The sequence below is a fragment of the Erinaceus europaeus genome, chromosome 2, assembly GCF_950295315.1.
Source record: "Erinaceus europaeus chromosome 2, mEriEur2.1, whole genome shotgun sequence".
NCBI lineage: Eukaryota > Metazoa > Chordata > Mammalia > Eulipotyphla > Erinaceidae > Erinaceus > Erinaceus europaeus.
Genome location: NC_080163.1, coordinates 126,758,931 through 126,778,312, shown reverse-complemented (window position 1 = coordinate 126,778,312; position 19,382 = coordinate 126,758,931).

The window sequence follows — 19,382 nt, the reverse complement described above, 5'->3', positions numbered from 1 at the left end:
GTGAAAAGCCCAAGCTTCAACAGACACATCCATAGGCATTACTGTGAGGGAGCCATTTCAAGGGTCTAATTCAGTTGAGCCTTCATGCATCTGCATGAGCAAATGACTTTTGCCACAAGCCAAAATTACCAGGTTGAGGGCAGTCAACCATAGAATGAGAGAAGTGAACAGGGAGCTGGCAATAGGCTGTACCTCCAGCTTTCAGACTGAGGCCTGTAGTGTCTGAAGTTCAATCCCCAGCACCATAATATGTCAGAGAACATTAATTTGGTCTCTCTCTCTCTCTCTCTCTCTCTCTCTCTCTCTCTCTCTCTCCCTCTCCCTCTCCCTCTCCCTCTCCCTCTCTCCCTATCTCTTCCTTTCTTCCTTTCTCTCTCGCACTCATGAAAATAAACATTTTTTGTCTTTTCTTTTTTTTATATATTTATTTATTCCCTTTTGTTGCCCTTGTTGTTTTATTGTTGTAGTGTTTATTGTTGTTGTCGTTGTTGGATAGGACAGAGAGAAATGGAGACTGCGCTTAACCTGCTGCGCTACAGCCCGACTCCCGAAAATAAACATTTTTTTAAACGAAAAGCAACCACAAAGTGATGTTAAAAGCCACTCTATTTTGAGGTGATTTTTTATGTAACTGAAGATAACTAGGACACTGTATGACACCTCTCTCTCTGTCTCTTCTCTAGCCCAGTCTTGTTAAAGCCTGCTTATTGGTTAATTCAAACATTACTCCTGTAGAAGGAGCTTCCTAACAACACTCACCCCAGATTCTCAGGAGCTTTTTTTTCCCCTTTCTTTTATTTGATAGGACAGAGATAAATTGAGAAGGGGAAGAAGATAGAGAAGAAAAGAGAGGGACACCTGCAGCACTGTTTCACTATCATGAAGTTCTCCCCACCCATAGGTAGCTGGTGACTGTAGGCTTGAACCCAGGTCTTTGTGCATGGCAACCTGTGTGTTCAAAGGAATAAGCTACCACCTAGCCCTCAGGCATCCTTTATGCAAACTGAGAACATTTTTCTTCATAGAACCTACAGAATTTTGTCTAATTTGTGTTCATTTTAATGTTTATTTATTCTGTCTCCCTCCCTAGAATTTGTGCTCAGTGATTACAAAGTCTAGCATGTTCTGCTCACCCTAATATTCAGCACTGAGCATGAATCCTGGAGCACCACTGATGTTCAATAAAAGCTTGTTGAACAAAGCAATAGAAGAACAGGACTGTTTAGTTTCACAATAGAGGACAATTTGTTAAAATTTGTAGACCTGATACCAGACACTGCCCCCCAATACTAATTCATTTCTTGTAGTCATATCTGTTTAGAGCTATTTGTCAAAGGATAGGAAGGAGTGGAAGTGTCAAGTGAAATGTGGAATACAGGTGACAAAAGGAGACAGAGTGATGGATGATGGATAAAATTAGTTATGGGGTGGTTGTGTGACACCCTAGGACACCTTAACTGGATATCTACCCCAGTAGGATATGAACCAGATTCTTGGCTCTTTCTCATTCTTATGCTACTCCCCAAAGAGCTGGTAACAAGACATCTTTTGGTATTCCCAACATCCCACAACAAAGCCCCACATACACAAATTTACTCAGCCCGAAAGCACAGCCCAGAACATTCCTCCAGGCTTACCTTCCTTTTAGTCTAGATACCTCTCTGTTTTCCTGCTTGCTGCTTCAACATAATAAAATAATGTTTTACGTCTTGCTACCAGACATTATAAGCTTATTATTTATCAGGATCTATGCCAGGTGACTTATACTCATTATCTCATCTAATCCTTTCAGAAACTTATGAAGTACACAGTATCTCCCAATTATAGCTTAGTAAATTAAGGCACAAGGAGTTTGAGAAATTTGCCCAAAGCCATGGAGCTTATAAGAAATAGAGTTGGGTTTTATGAGAAAAACAACTAAGAATCATGCAAATAAATACTTAAAAAAAAAACTGAATGTTTCCAAAATAGGCGCTCATTCATTCTGCTTCTATGCCTCATGGAAGGGAACATGCTCTCCTTCCTATTTGGTCCATCTTGCCCATCCTGTCTTAGAACTCTTTCTGTGAACTGATAAACATGACACAGTACTGGACACACACAGGAGAAGGCTCATGGCAATAACTCAGGGAATATTGCTAAGAAACCTCTAGCTCTGGGGTTATGTTCTGAACATTGTAGGATAGGTACCACCTGTAGAGGCAGGGGACAAGCATTAGGAGATAGCAGGCTGTCTGAGCACACTACCAAACTGACAGCTGGAGGAGGCACTGGGATCTCAGCAGAATCCCCCCAAACATGGCCAATGGGAAACATCAGGTGCAACAGGGCTTTACTCTGGGTGGGCCAGTTTTGAGCTTCAGAACTGATCAACATGTCTGGGAATCTGAAAGACTGACTCAGAAATCCCCTGGCCCTTGGCTGTGCCATTACCTTAAAGCCAAGGATCCCACAAGTGAGCTCGCTCTAATCAGCTCTGCATTTCCCTGGCTAGGCCTCTCTCTTCCTCCCCACCCTGTGTGATAGCTGCTTCATCAAGTGTGAATCATGAAACCACATAAACTGCAACAAGGCCATCCTCCTGCTGACTTCTGGGAACATAAACAATAATAATGTAAATACGACTTACTGAAGGTTTTAGCAAAGTGCTTAAAGGAAATCTATATTTTTAATGTAAATAGTCAGTCTTTTGTTTACTGATGTGGTACAGTTGTTCTGCTCAGTTCTGGAAGATCTGAGACCACTGTGTCAAGGGAACAAGAAAGTAACCCCTGGCCAGGAGGTTGCAAAGGGAAGAGAATTAAAACAAACAAATAAAAACTCTCTCTCTCTCTAAATGTCCCTTCCCCTGTTTAACAGTGTTAGAATGTCAAGGTTTGTAGGTGATACTTTTATGAAATCCTCAACAGAATACTTTGAAAGGAAAAAAGCTGGTGTGCAAGTGTGCTTTTATGTGTGTGTAGATGGTGGGGAGGAAGAGACTTAAGGTATCAGAGTTTAAACTCAAACATTGACAAACCATAGAAACATTCCCCACCACCTTTTCTGTCTCCTTTTGTCTTGGAGCTGAATATTGATGCTAGGTGGTGATCTACGTGGATAGAAGATGTCAGATGACTTGAGAATTCCTTATTGTTGCAAACCACAAATATTTGGAGTTTGTGTTATCTAGGTTAAGATGAGGACCTGCCAGGGAAAAAATTCAGACATACAAATCTTTGTGTAAACTACCTTAAGAACCTTAAGCTGACAAAAGCCAGAGCAAAGTCTGAAATTTTGTCCTCAGAGTACCCATAATTGAGACTCTGACTCTTTGGAGATTGTAATAGGATTCCAGCAGGGCTTGGATTTTCCACGTATGCCTCTTTCTTTCTTCTTTTTTTTTTTTTTTTTGGACCAGAAAATTTTTTCTTTGTTCAGGGTCTGGTACAGGCATATATATATTTTTTCAATGTATCTAAGTATCTGAAGCACTAAGGGTGACAGGAGAAGATAGTTTTAAGGTTTCTGGACAACAACAGGGAAGAGCTAAGAATAGACTAAATAAAACTTCCTCCATCATAGTTGTTCTTGTCTGTCTAGAGTCCATTTGATTCTTCTGAGAATTTATAACAACCACACTTTAACTTTCAGAAGCACAGGTCAACCACCCCCAAATCGTTTCCTGTGGGTACAGCAAAATAGCTCACCTAGAGTGTGCTGCTTTGCCATGTACATGACTGAGGTTAAAGCTTGGTCCCTACTGTACTGAAAGAAGTTTCACTGTTGTGGTAACTTTCTCTCTGTGTGTTTGTCTCTGTGTCTCTCTGTTCCTGAAAAAGTCAGCCCATGGTGAAGCCCAGGTGACAGCTACAACAATAAAATAATAAAAATATAAAATTATAATTTGCCTGTGTATTTGTGCTAGGGAAACAGGTTGTAAATTACTGACCACTGTCTTTTCTAGGTCTGGGTGATCTGATTCTCCGACTATAATGTGAAAGCTCCCCAGTGCCTTTCAGTACAGTTCCATTGTGGTCTTACATGTATAGTCTGGTTTCTATTGCTTATAATCAGAGTATCCTAGCTTAATCCTCCTCTTCTTTCAGACACTGTACTAACATTTGGGGATCCAGTGGTGAGCAGTCTTAGGCTTCTTTAGCCATTTTTTTTTTAACATTTCATTTGGAATATTTTACTCTGTGAATATTGCATGGATAAAGGCATCATAACTTATTAGCTGACAGATGCCAGTCTCTATCAAGAACAAAAAGACAATGTGCAAGTAATTGCTTAAACACGAAAGTATTATGAGAAGGAAAGCTTAGGGTATGACTAGAACTCATCTAAAGAGGACCAAGCAACGACATTTCAGAACCTGGAAAGATCCAGCCCTTGATGGACACAGATGGTACAAGGATTAGTCACTAAATAACTAGCAGGCTCTCGGGAAGCCAAGAGAATTAAAGGCGAAATAGCACTGTCTGTAGAAACATAAGACAAAGGGGGTAACTGATGTTTCACATTCTCCCTCCCATTCTGAAAAGCCATCCTGTGGTAGAACAGCTTAACTGTATTATAAGATTAACTAGCTGAGGCAGAATGTTTGACCTCAGGGGTGAGGGGAGGGGTATTAACCAGGGTATTAACCCTACCTTTGAAGTTCAGGGGCACAATTCCTCCTCCTCCTCCTCCTCCTCCTCCTCCTCCTCTTCTTCTTCTTTCTTCTCCTTCTCCTTCCTCTTATCCTTATCTTCCATCTCTTCTTTCTCCTCCTCCTCGTCCTCCTCCTCCTCCCTTTCCCCCTCCCTCTCTCTCTCCCTTTCCCTCTATTTCTTCTCCTCCTCCTCATCCTCCTTCTTCTTTTTTTTAGGGAGGGGAAAGGAAAGTATTCCTTTTTCTTTAATATTTATTTATTTATTCCCTTTTGTTGCCCCTTTTATTGTTGTAGTTATTATTGTTGTTGTTATTGATGTCGTTGTTGTTGGATAGGACAGAGAGAAATGGAAAGAGATGGGGAAGGCAGAAAGGGGGAGAGATAGATCAACACCTGCAGACCTGCTTCACCACTTGTGAAATGACTCCTCTGCAGGTGGAGAGCTGGGGGCTCGAACTGGGATCTTTTGCTGGTGAGAGGACAGTATTCCTATAGCAGTAAATATAACAACAATATTTTACTCAATTACTTTTAATTCAGTACTGGCATTAAATGAACCCAGGGGGCTGAACCTAGGGCTTTCCTCATGTGATATACCATTGAGGGGATAGCACCATCTCCCCAGCACAACTTTCTACTCTTTTTCTGAGGGAGAGGAGATACCATCTTCCATGGAGATCTCTAGGTATCATCCATAGTGCTCAATTGTTGTGCCAGGAATCAAACCTTGAACTCCATGCACTGCTATTTGCTCTACCAAGTGAGCTACCTTCAGACCCCCATTCTAATAGTTTCTAAATTTAAAAAGTATTGTGTCGGGTTCCTCGGGGGAAACAGGCCAGCCCAGCTCCCACTTCACCATCTGCCCTGTTGGCCACCAGGAGACAGACAGAGAGCGAGGAATCTCGGGCCAGCCCCCTTTCCGTCCTCCTTCCCCCACAGCCCTTTGCTTTGATGCAATATACCCAATCAGCCCAAGTTTTATTTTGTGTTTCCCCTTTCTGTTCTTGTTCGTTAAGTACTGCTGAGAAGTAAGATCACCCCACATTCATATTTATCCTTCTCTTTTTGGTTTATCTCACTTAACATGCTTCCTTCAAACTCCATCCAAGATGGAGTGAAGATCATTTCATCATTATTAATTGCTGATATATCACAACTCTTCACTTTCTAATTGAAATCAAAAGAGAAAGTGTCCACTGAGAGTAGCAGTACTGTGCGGGCACTAGTCTCTTGGGTAAAAGAAATGTATCTGAGGTGTTGCTTTGGGAAAATACCTATGAGTATAATTGCTAATTTGTATGACATTTCTTGGTTTAACTTCTTGAGGTGTGACCAACCTATTTTCCAAAATTCTTCACTAGGTTATATGAATGGTAGTTCCTAAATACAATTAACAACAAACTTTTTTTGGGGGGATCAGGGTTTTTGCTAGGACTTCTTACCTTCACAATACCACTTCTCCCAGCAGAGCTAGTTCTCTTTCCTCAGATAGTCAATAAAAGGCATAAGAAGCAGAGGCACCATAGTAGTATTTACTATTTATGAAGCTTCCTTGTTGCATGGTGTTCCCATGTGTTGGTTAGAGGCTCAGACTTGTGTTCTCAATCTTACAAATGAGCTATTACCCAGAATCCCCCCCCCAAAAAAAAATTAGTTTACCACCAGTCTTATCACTGGGGTTTAGTGTCTGAATGAATTCACCACTCCTGGTGGCCATAAGTTTCTTTTCTTTCTTCTAGAGACAGAGAGAGGTAGAATAGGAAAGAAAGAGAGAGGGGGGAAAGACACTGTGGTACTACATGTGAAGCTTCCCCTCTGCAGGTGCTCCCATGTGGTGACTCAGGGCTCAAACCCAGGTCTTTGCACATGGTAATGTGTATGCTCCACAGATAATTCACCTGCTAGCTCTTTAATTATGACCTATTAAAAATGTCTAGCATATGCCAATTAGATACCATTTTTTTCACATTATCTTTTAAAGCTCTTACAATAACAATCAAGAGTTCTTAATTGTGTGCCTTCTCCCCCATTATTTTAAACAGATAAACCAGAGTTTGAGAATCCAGGAAAATATCCAGGGCCATAAAAATATATTTGTTTGGATCTCAATATCTTATTTATTTCACTATACCAAAGATACTCTCAGTTATTCAAAACACTGAGGCAAATAATATGTTTCTGAACAGAAAAATCACCCAACTAGTTCAACTGGAAGCTCAAACTGTCCTCTTAGGTGAAGTTGCCAATTCAGCAAAGCATAGGTTAGTTTTAAGAAGGCTCTGGTTGTTATAGAATTAAAAATAAAAGAAGGGGGAGAAAGAAAGGTAGTTAGAGAAGGAAGAAGGAAGAAATTAATGAAGGAAAGAAGGAAGGAATGGAGAAAGGAAAGAAGGGAGGAAGGAAGCAAAGAAGGAAAGAAATCAGGTAGGCAGGCTGGCCTGGTCATCACCTGGTCAGCCAGGTCAGAAGGTCTGGAGCCTGAAGGCAGTAATAGACTCTATTGGTTTGCCTTTCACATGAAGCTGTCCCTGCGGAGGTTACATCCCTCCTTGCTGTGGCCTCCGGGAACCAAAGAAACACACTCATAACCTCTTTGGTTATTTTATGAGCAGTTCCTGGAAACCACGAGTCATTATCACTCTTCTAGCCAGTCAGTCTTTCCATGCCCTTGTGTGATGCCCTAAGTTTCCCAAAAGCAGCAGCATCATTCCCCTAAACTAAGAGGGTTGTTTACTTTGGCCATAATCAGGGCTAAGTTTAAGTGTAAGCCTTTCCACTCTTAGCACCCAACAGGCTTCTGGGCTTCAATCCAAATATTCACCCATCCTTCCCTCACATACTCATCCAGTTACCCATAGGTCCTCCCAAGTTTTACCCAGGCTGCTAGGAATATATCTGTATATTCACTCACCCATTCATCTATTCACCTACCCATCCAGTTGCTAATATAAGTGCCCACTTCTCTGATCCCTTTAAATCATTCATCTACTTATAAATTTTCTTTTTCTACCTATTAATCTAATAACCAATCTAACATTTTATCCATTCATTCATATATATATATATATATATATATATATATATATATATGAATCCATTCATCACCCAAATCAATTATCCAAAATTTCTTTATTCAATCACACAGTCATTTGCTTGTTCAATCACCCAACCACCTATGCACCCAATATATAATCATCATAAGCCAGGAACTGCTGTTGATGTTAAAGGAACAAAGATAAACAGTATGGTCTATTTATTCCCCCAACTACCCAAATGATCTCTCACTGATTAGCATCTATAAACTTATCCACCCTGCAGAAATCTACTTTTGTGGGCACTAAATTGGTTATCCTGGAGAGGTTCTAGGAAAGAAACAGGTGAACACTGATTCAAGCCTATATAGAAAATGCAACGAAATCAACAGTTGGGAAGGACTTGGCCAGGAAACAAAAAGTAGGCAAGAGATAACAGCTAAGAACTCCAGCTATTGGTAAAAGGAAATAAACTTTTCAGTAGTGAAATGTTATAATAGAGATGTATTCGCATTCCAATACCTATGTATAAAGATACTAATAATTGGTTCTGAGCTTTTCTCTGGGTAAGAAAACTCTAAGTTGTCTAGCTGGTGAGGACACTGTCACTTACCATCTACCAATTCATCTGTATATTCACATAATCATGCATTTATCTATGTATCTGTCTACCCATCTTCATTTTTATTGCTCCACAATTATAGCAGGGGTTCTTAACCAAGATTCAATGAATATGTACAATCACCTAAATTTCATCCTTGCATTCTTATCTTCCATTTCTAGTGACACATAGCAAGTGCAAATTAAATATTTGCTAAATAGATTAATGAGAAACCTCAGTTATGACTAGAGAGAACCAAACCAGAAAGGCAGCACTTTGATCAGATAATGTAGCTGCCTCTAGGGCTGATATGAATAAGTTTACTTCTATATGATTGCTTAATATTAATGTGCAGGATTCATTCTATCTTCTTTTGAGAAGTTAATATGCACAGACAAGGGCATGACTAGTTTAGACATGTCTTAGAGACTTGGTTTTAACTGTTTGACAAAGTGAATCCATCTCCCTCATAATCTAACACATCACTGGAAAGGGCTTAGGCCAGATTTATGCATTAGGAGCTAATCAGCCCCATCTCAGGATTCAGTAGATCCAATTATTTTTGTTTAACACCACTTCACGGGGTCAGTACAAAGATCTTTAATCAAACTGACTAAGTTTGGGGTAACTACATTTATATAAACAGAACTCTGACTTACTCAGTTGCAGAAGTGAACAAGTGGGTTTGGTCAAAATAATAAAACGATCCAGACAACTCAGATTGAAATCTTATCTTTAATTTCTTTATTTAAAAAGTAAGTCTTTTAGGTTTTAACCAGGGTACTGTACATCCTATGCCTAGTAGCACAGATAATATGAGGCATAAAGTCAAATAGGTTGAGATCGCCATCACTTATTATGTCTATGGTCATGGGCAAGTTGTACTAAGAGCTTCTAGACTTCAGTTTATCTATCTGTAAAATGGGAGATAGGGGTGTTTACTTACCCTGGTTAGATTCTAGTTTGATAACCTATAAGAAGGTAACCTATAGAATAATGTCCAATACTTGAGATATGGGAGGCACCCAATAAATAGTTGCTCTTAATGTTTTTAATTTCTTTTCTTTTTTATTACCAGTGCTTTGCTGGGACTTAGTGCCTGCATAATTCCACTGTTCCCAAGAGACTCATTATGCTAGAAAGTAGGTGAAAGACCAGAGATAGAGAGACAAATACAGAGATAGAGACCAAGGAGAGACCCTGCTCCCAGCACTGCTCTACCACTCAAAAACCTTACTTTTTACATTACTTCTATATGGAGGGTAGGACCTTGAATCTGGGTCCTCAACCATCATAAAGTACATACTTTATCGATGAACTATCTTTAGGTCCCCCTAATTTCTTGGTTCTCTGAAGAGTACATCTAGTTCAGTTTTCTTTGAAATTATTTATTTATCTTGTTTTTTTCCTATAAAAAGCAGCTATTTTTGAGCTAGTAAGTTGGCTCAGCTGTAGAGTACACAACTGTCATGCATGAGCCCCCTGGTTCAGTCCTTACTGTGCATATGCTGGAACATGCAGTGAGATGGCTTTCTCACTCATAAAATAAATACATTATTTACTTATTTATTTTTAAGGTATCTTAGGAACTCTAGGGCTTCTATATCTATTTCCTCATTTGAGTTTCATCATCAACATTACTAACAAAATTATAAGCCTCCCTATCCTACACGTAAGGTCACTGAGACCCAAGGTGAACAAGTGACTTCCCCACTTCATGTCAGCGTCCGGAACTAAACATGCCATCTTCAGACTCTGCCCAGTGCTCTCTGTATGAAAACAATCATAAATAGCAGGTGCAAGAAAACACGAAAACAGGAGCAACAAAGAGGACACTGGATACCTTGAGACACTTTTAGAGTGGACTTGCTTAGGTAACAAATATGTGACTTGCTGACAAGGTCCAAACAGATGCACTGCAGTCATGAGTCTGGCTTTATGCCTTGTGTAGACATGCCTGTTAAGTCTCCTTGTGTTCTTTTGATTAGTCTCCAACATATGAGATGATAGTCTTGTTTAAAAAAAAAACTGTTCTATTTTCCCAGATTTCTGCAAGGAATCTGTGTTTAATTTCAGTTTTCCTGGGTGTGCTTCCATTTTCTTATTTATTTATTTATTTGAACCACTAAATTATCTAATTAGTGACATACATGGGTGACACATAGGCCACTATGAATATTTACTGCACACTTGTTCAGGCATTTATCTAAATAGGTGGCATGCCAGGGCTATGTAATAAGGAATAATGATTCTTTAGGAGAGTCACAGGAAATTATAGAAGAAGGAAAAGTTTTGCACAGTGGGTTGCAGCTTCTAACCACATCTATCAATTCTTCCTGAGATAGAGCAATTGCATAGTAATGACGAAAAATTTATAGTAATGAATAAATCAATACTCAGCGCTGCGGCAGTTTCAGATGGTGCTTTTATAGGCCTTCCCATGTCTATTATACACCTCTTAGCATGGGAGCTGGGGAGTGCAGAGAATGCCAACAGCTACAAGGAGAAAATAATGGCTTGGATTCCTGAGATCATGTGATCCATCAACATTCCCTTATAGGGGAGGCATCTGTATATCTTACCCCTGAAACAGCAGTTTATAGTGATCAATGACATGACCTGCAAGGGTTTGTTTTAAGAATGGAAATGTTGGGGCCAGGCATTGGTACAGGCAGTAAAGTGCATACATTCACCATGCTTGAGGACCCAGGTTCAAACTCCTAATCCTTCCTTTCAAGGGAGAAGCTTCATGAGAGGTAGAACAGGCTGCATGTGTCTCTCTTTCTACCTCCCTCTATCCACCACACCCCCTCGTCTTATTATTCTCTATCTCTATTATAATCAAATTTAAAAAGAAAAGAGAAAAAGGCTGCTAGGAGCAGTGGATTTATCTTGCAGTTACCAAACTACAGCAATACCCATTACAGAAACATCAACAACAAAAAAGAATGGAGCTACCATTTCATGGGGAGCAAAGAGGAGATGCAAAGTCAAGGATCAGTACAAGAAGCAGGAATAAGACAGTATGGTGGAAAGAGAAGAGAAATCAATATATAGAGAGAGTTTCAACCCCAAATAGTGTAATTCAAGGATTTATTCATTCAATAAATATATACAAATACCTATTGTGTACCAAGCATAATTCTAGGAAGGACTTAATCCTGTTTTTCTATAAAAGACTGGTTTTCTATTACAGGCTTTATGGACCAAGTGGACTCTGCTACCACTAAGCAAGTCTGTCTGTGTAGAGCAAAAGTAACTACGTACAACATACCAATCAATGACTGTGGCTATCTTTGTTCTAATAAAACATTTATAAAACACATAGTAGTCTGGATTTAGTCAATGGAATAATTTGCCCACCCGATTATAGCATCGCATTTCTCAAAGGATGGGCTATGCAGCTTCCAATGAAATGTGATACCAATAGAGATATAGGTAACTCAGAATCATGTATGAAGACTTAATCCCAACTGTAAGTCTCTAATAATCTTCTTATACATCAAGGATAAAGGCTATATAGGGTGCTATTTTTTCCTCAAAAAAGAGATATTCCTAAGACTCAAAATTTGGGCAAGCAACAGTTACTTGAGATTTTTTTTAAGCATTGTTTTTTTTTTTTGCTGAGCTTCTATTTACCGCAAGTGATACTTGTTTCTGTTTTCCACTTGGAAAAACAGAAATAGGGTTTCTTAACCTTGGCACTATTGACATTTGGTGTGAATAATTTGTTGTTTGGAGATGGTGATACTGCCCTTTTTTTTTTTTTCATGTGGCACTGAGAAACAAAGGTCTCATGCATATGTGATACCTACAAGCAGACTTTTAGGCCTAATTTTTTAAATTCTATGTAACTAGAAAATGGTAAAGGAGGGGGGGGAAGGGTAGAGAAGGGAGGAAGGTGGTGATACCAAAGCACTGTCTGTGATATTCTGGGGTGGTTTCAGGAATTTAACTCATGGTTTCAAACATAGGAAAGCATTCATTCTACCTGATAAGCTATCTTTGGGCCATTTCATACATTGTACATCGTTGAGTAACATCCCTGGTCTTAATCCACAAGACATTCAGCACACACTCCCCAATTATGACCATCAGAAATGCATTCAGATATTGTAAACTCTCCCCATGAGAGGCAAAACTACCTTTACTTAAGAGCCACTATCCTTAGAGAGAAATGTACAGGTGTCAGAACCACATAGCTTATGTTCAAACCATATGCCACTGCCATGCAATTCTATGTTAACAGTAAGCAACTATTTAATATCCTATGCCTCATTTTCATAATCTGTATAATGGGATGTCGTTGAAAGTTATTTTAATTTCAGAGAACTGCTGTAAAATTAATCAATGAGTGCATGCAAAACATTCAGGAGACAACTTGCCCAGGGGAATGCATTTATAAATATTAACTATCACTATTTGTCACATTAGCAAAATGTTTCTGGTTTAAGTTCATTCATTAGTTTAACTTATACAAGTGAGCCAATTCAAAGAAGATATTACCAAATGGATAATAGTTTAGATAATATAAAGATATATCAAATTTTAAGATGTTTTGCAATTAAGTTGAAGTTGTGACACCCATATATTTAAAGCACAATATCGGACATGGTTTAAATCTATGAACTGTGTAAGTTCCATATCTAAATTAAGATCTATTTCTAATTAGACATGTGACTTTGGGTCAGTCACTGAATTTTTCTGACATACACTTTTGTCATAGGCAAAATATAATAATGAATTTTTAGAGAGGAGTTTCCAGGCAAAATCAAGATTATGTTCTCATGTATTATTCAACACAAAATAGGTACTAAGTAAGTATTACTTCCCTCCTCCCTTTGTTTTTGTTGTTAATAGTGCTCACTGGTTGCATCAACTGCCCATTGTTGTGTAGCAAACAGCCCTAACATCTAATGGCATCGAACAATGAACATTTATTAGAAAATAATTTTGTAAGTTGACAGTATGACTTGCATACAGTGGTTCCTCTGGTGGCCCTACTGATGATAACTTATATGGTAGTGGTCAGCTAGTGACTTCATAGGAGCAAGGCTATCCAAAATGGCCATTCCATTCACATGTCTGGATACTGTGCTGGCTTTTTCAGGGTCTCTTGATATAGCATCCAGCCTCCAAAAGGATAACCTGGACTTCATATTGTTGTGTCCCCATCCCATAAAAGCAGAGTAGAAGTTAACAAAGTCTAGACACAAAAGTTACACCATGTCACTTCTACCACATTTTATTAGTCAAAACATCACAAGATTAGCTCAGATCAAAGGATAGAGGAATAAAGTCTACTTCCAGATGGAATGTGGAACAAAGTTACAACGTTAAAGGAATGTGTGTACAAAGAGTGTGATTCACTGGGGCCATTTCTGTCACAAGTGGTCACTTGGCCTGAAGCTGTAGTTCACAACACCCTCCTTTATTTTTCCATAAAGATTCACATATTGAATGTCTTTCACATGACTAACATTCACCCCTAGGGGTGTCCAGATGTGCATGACCTTCTGAAATCACACACAAAAATAAAAACACCACAAAAATTCACAATCACTACAACTACTGATGGTACCTCAGCTCAAGGTCACTAACTGCAGTTAGCATTATTCTAAGAGAGGCCGTGAAATTTGCAGTATTTTTCCACTGTGTTCTAAATCTAACCTCTTCTCTAACACTCAGGAACAAATGGGCAATGTGAGCCATACATATTGAGGTTTTTATAAAGATTAACATTAAGTCTATTTTCATTTTAAAAAATGATTTATCTCTGGTATTAACACTTCATTATTAGCAACAAATTTATAAATGGACCTCAAATATGCTCAGAAGAGAGTTAATGTATCTGGATAGGATTCATTGGTCAACATAACCTCCTCAATATAAGAATTCCTTTGTGGGAGCCAGGCAGCAGCACAATGGGTTAAGCGCACATGGCACAAAGCACAAGGACCAGCATAAGGTTCCTGGTTGAAGCCCCTTGCTCCCCACCTTCAGGTGGGTCACTTCAAAAGCAGTGAAGCATGTTTGCAGGTGCTTATCTCTCTCTCCTCCTCTCTGCCTTCCCCTTCTCTCTTGATTTCTCACTTTCCTATGCAATAACAAAAAGGGCAACAAGAGCAAAAAAAAAAAAAAATCACCTTTAGAAGCAGTAGATTTGAGGCATTGAGCCCCAGTGTAATGCTGGAGGAAAAAAAATTAATTACAGTGACAGCCTAAAAGTAATATGTCAATATTTTATAATTTTTCTTTCCTTCCCTTTGACAGTGACTTTCTAGTGATTTTCCTCTCACCCACATCAGTTATCTTCATCTAAATATATAACCTAGGTCTACATATTATCAATAGTAATGCAATATCCTAGACAGAGGCTTCAGATATCAAACTTTCTGGAAACAGATTTCTTCTCATTGATACATTCTAACAAACAGTGTTGACACCTCCTACTCAGAGACCCAAGTCCCAACCTATGTATCATTCCTCATGTTCCTCCAGCTGGGATTCTATGATCCATCCCTACAACAATCTTTTCTTTTTAATTTCCATTCCCCTGTATCACTACTTTGGTAAACTTTCTCATCAAACTCATCTATCTTCTTAGCCCATTCCTGTAATTGAGAAGCAAGGTGTGGCTGGACATAAATTCATAACTATGCTTACCTTGGATTTATAAATATGTATCTTATACTTTCAGAACCACTTGGAAAACTAACAGCTCTTCCCCAGTCAATAACTCCTTCACGTTATCCACTTTATTCACACCTTCTTCTTTGATAGACAGCCAGAGTGCATTCTCATTAGAAGACATTGACTGCTATTTTTACTGATAAAACAAAAGAAACTAAAGGAACATTTCTCTTAGTAGCTGCATCTATATGCATATACTCAGCCTCCTTTTCTCTCCCACTGGTGACATGTGCACATCCCTCTTGATTTCTAGACTCACCCTCCACATTCATCCAAGAACTCTATTCCCTGAGTACTCCTTTAGCTCATGTAATACCAATATTCTGAGCAATTCCTATATGCCTTCAAATATAACAAACTATCTCCTATCTATAAATACAGAGACTTTACTTTCTCTTTACCTACAATATTTTCTAGAAATTCAACCCAATTCTTTGGAAATCTGTCAATATATTTCACAGAATTGGTTCAACAAAGGATTTCAACTTCAGTTTTTGGTTTCTTCCATATCCTCAACTTAGTCTCATATGGTCTTGTAGATAAAAACTATAACTTTGCTAATGTTTTCCAATTTTACATTTTTAAATATTTCACTATGATTTGTCTGCTTACTTGATAACTTAACTTGAGTGTCAAATTAGTATCTCAAATGCTAGGATGCAAAGTAGAATTTATAAATGCTCTCTTCAGAATCATCTCTTTCAGTATTCAAACATTCCATCCAAAAACCAATAAGAATATTCTTGTTTGTTTGTTTCCATCATCTTTATGTCAACAAATCTGGGTACATACAATGCTGGAGATTAAACTTGGAGCTTTGTACTTTTATGTTCAATGCTTTAGCCACTAAGTCACTGTCTGTATTGCTTGGCATTACCTTAAAAGTATATCAAAATTTTATTCTCATGACCACCTTTATGCCACCATAATCTCAAATGCAATCTCTCTCTATGCAATATCTCAACTAGTCTTCCTACTTCCAATCTTCCTCCCACAGTCAATTCTTCACATAGTTGCCAAAGTGAACTCAGTTGAGATACAAAGAAATTATATTGTGTGATTGTGTGGGGTCAGGTGGTGGTGAACCTGGTTAAGCACACAAATTGCCATGCACAAGTACCCAGGTTCAAGCCTCTGCTCCCTTCCTGCAGGGGTGATGTTTCATGAGCAGTGAAGCAAGTGTTTACAGGTTTCTCTATTTCTCTCTCTCTCCCTAATCCCTCAATTTCTATCTGTGCTATCTAATGAAAATAGGAAAAAGGAAAAAAAAAAAAAAAGAGTCCACCCCACCAGGAGCAGTGGATTTGTACTGCAGGCATTGAGTCCCAGCAAAATTCCTGTTGAGAGAGAGAGAGAGAGAGAGAGAGAGAGAGAGAGAGGTTGAAGAAAAATTAGATTGTGTCACTTTTTAAAAAATTGCTGTGTTTTTCTATCACAGATGGAATAAAACGCAGATACTTCACCATGAAAGTCATGATCTCACCTCTCTGAATTTACTTTCATGATCTCACCTCTCTGAATTTACTTTCTATAAACTTTCTATACTGATTTGCTGACTCTACTTCACTATACGGACATTAATGCATATAGACACACCAGAGTCATTACCACATCAGAGCCCTTTAAATGATTCCTTTGCTCATTTAGTTTTATTTTTGGCCCAAATATTACTTCTTCAGAGAGATATCTTTGACTAACTTCCCTAAATGCAACCTGTCATTCATCACTACATCCCTTGCTTTGTTTTTCTTTGAAAGTATCTTATTACCTGAAATTCCACTATACCTGTATTTGTGTCCTCATTCATTTTCCATTTCTCTACTAGACTACAATTCCATGAGATCCCAACCCTTGTCTATCTCATTCATTGTTCAGTGCACATACATTTTTAGACAAATATATGTTAAATAAAATGATAATGCTAGTAGAAACAATACTTGTGTAATGTTCAAATATCTTTACTTCTGTATATACATACTAGACATGATCACTTGACTTAAGTAAAATTTCAGAAGATATCAGTTTGATCAAGGAAGCATGTCCATGCAGCAACAGAGAACAGAAAGGATCCCTCCCCAAAACAACAAATATCTACAGTGATAAACCTTATCAAAGCCAGGAACTATAACTGAGACATCCACAGCCACAAGTGGGTGCTCACACATGTGGCTGCAGTGAGAAGGGGTGCGGGTTTGTAGGCAAATGTAATTTTTCTGCTCAGGGTGACATGGCTCAGCACTATTTTTGCTTCTACCCACATGCCCATAAGAGCAATCCTGTGGGAAGAAAACAGCTTTCTACATTGTAATCCTTGACTCTGGGGTTACAGTCTTCTGAATTTTAGGCACAGACACTGAAGAAAAAAAAAAGCAGGGAACATCCACCACTATAAGAAGTTCAGTCTGTTGTCCAAACATAAAGTTAATTTGCATCAGCTGCTGGTGACAACAGATAAACTGCTAAAGGGCAGTTTCTCGTGTTTATATGAACACAGCTAAACCCAGCAGCAATCTCCTGAGGTGTGATTACAGATCAAAATCATACAAAGTATGAACATCTCAGAGTTATCCCACTTCATAGAGAAAGGTCTTCCATCCTGCCTGCTTTCTTTTCTTCTTGTTTTTTAAAAAAAGATCCATTGTGAAGTGATGGTAGGGATTTCCCCAGTCTTCAAAAGGAGATCAGGGTATCCTGCCCTGCCACTTGAGTAAGACGGGTCCTGAAATGAGTGCAGCCTTCAGTGTTCCCAGATATGACCCTGAGCTGTGAGCTCAGACCAATAGGGTCTTAGAGTTACACAGGCTCTGGTGCTAAATATAAATATAGGTGGGCCCTGGGTCAGGTAAATGGAGGTAGTTAATTTTATTGCAGATCACCATGTGACTACATGTAGGGTTAAACAAGTGAGAGGTTTATTTATAAAAATCACTGTTAATGGGGCTAGGTGGTGGCGACCTGGTTAAGCGTACACACTACAGTGTGCAAGGACCCGGGTTCAAGCCCCTAGTCCCCACCTGCACGGGGAAAGTTTCATGAGTGGTGAAGGAGGGTTGCAGGTGTCTCTCTGTCTCTCTCCATCTCTATCTTTCCTTCCCTTCAATTTCTCTCTATCTATATCCAGTAAAAATAAATAAAGTTTAAAAAAAATCACTGTGAATGTGAAAATGAGGGGAAAAATCTAGCTAAGACAATTAGCAAAAGTCCGAAGTCCTCAAGTAAGCTGCCCAAAACCACCATGTGAAGAGATCAGGATCAATCTGTAGCTATACCAACAGGAAAGTGCCCTGGTGGAGGTATTCCAGTCAAGAGAAAGAGATACTCCCAGTCCTGCTTATATATAGTCCTGCAGCCACATTCCCTTGTGTATGTGTTCTGTAGTCAGGGGTTGACATAATTCCTATGATAATTATCCCAAATTCCTGGTGGGGTCACAACAACTTTGTCCACAGAATTTTTTTTTCAAGAATGGGAGCTACTCTCTGCCCTAATATAACTTCCTAGCCATTTTCTCTACTTGAACACCATTTTTTGTAAAGAAAATTTGTTAGTAATTTAATATTTATTTATAAGATTACATGTCACCAGAGGTATAAATACACTCCATTCCCACTACCAGGGTGCTGAATCTTCAGTCTGCCCACTGCAAGCCACCACATGGGCCAGCCATAATCTCTACAACTATCTGTCTACATTTATACATAATTACCCCATTTTAATTTATTTTAATTTTTATTGGGAAGTTAACATTTTACAGTTGACAGTAAATACAATATTTTATACATGTATAACATTTCCCAATTTTCCACATAACAATACAACCCCCACTAGGTCCTCTGCTATCATATTCCAGGACCTGAACCCCCACCACCACCACTACCCCAGAGCCTTTTACTTTGGTGCAATACAGTAACTCCAGTCCAGTGGATTCTGCTTAGTGTTTTCCCTTCTGATCTTGTTTTTCATCTTCTGCCTGTGAGTGAGATCATCCCTTCTGTTTCTGACTTATTTCACTTAACATGATTTCTTCAAACTCCATCCAAGATAATTACCCCAATATTCTTCCTAACCCAATCCTCTCTTCTCCAAGCCACTCATGACAACATTGCTGCCAACCATCATCTCTACAACTATCTGTCTACATATGTACATAATTTCCTCCCCTATTTTTTTCCAGGCCCAGTCCTCTCTTCCCCTCCAAGCCACTCACAACACCATTACTACCTCCACATGTCCCTCTCCTTTTCCTCCTTTCTCTCTGTGTGCTGATGGAGCTGCGGTTCAGAGCCCTTTTATCCTCTTCCTCCTATCACTTCTCCCCTACTAGGAGTGTGAATAAAGGTATTTTGGGGGTGCAAAAGGTAGGGGTTCTGGCTTCTGTAATTGCTTCTCCACTGGACTTGGGTATTGACAGTTCGAT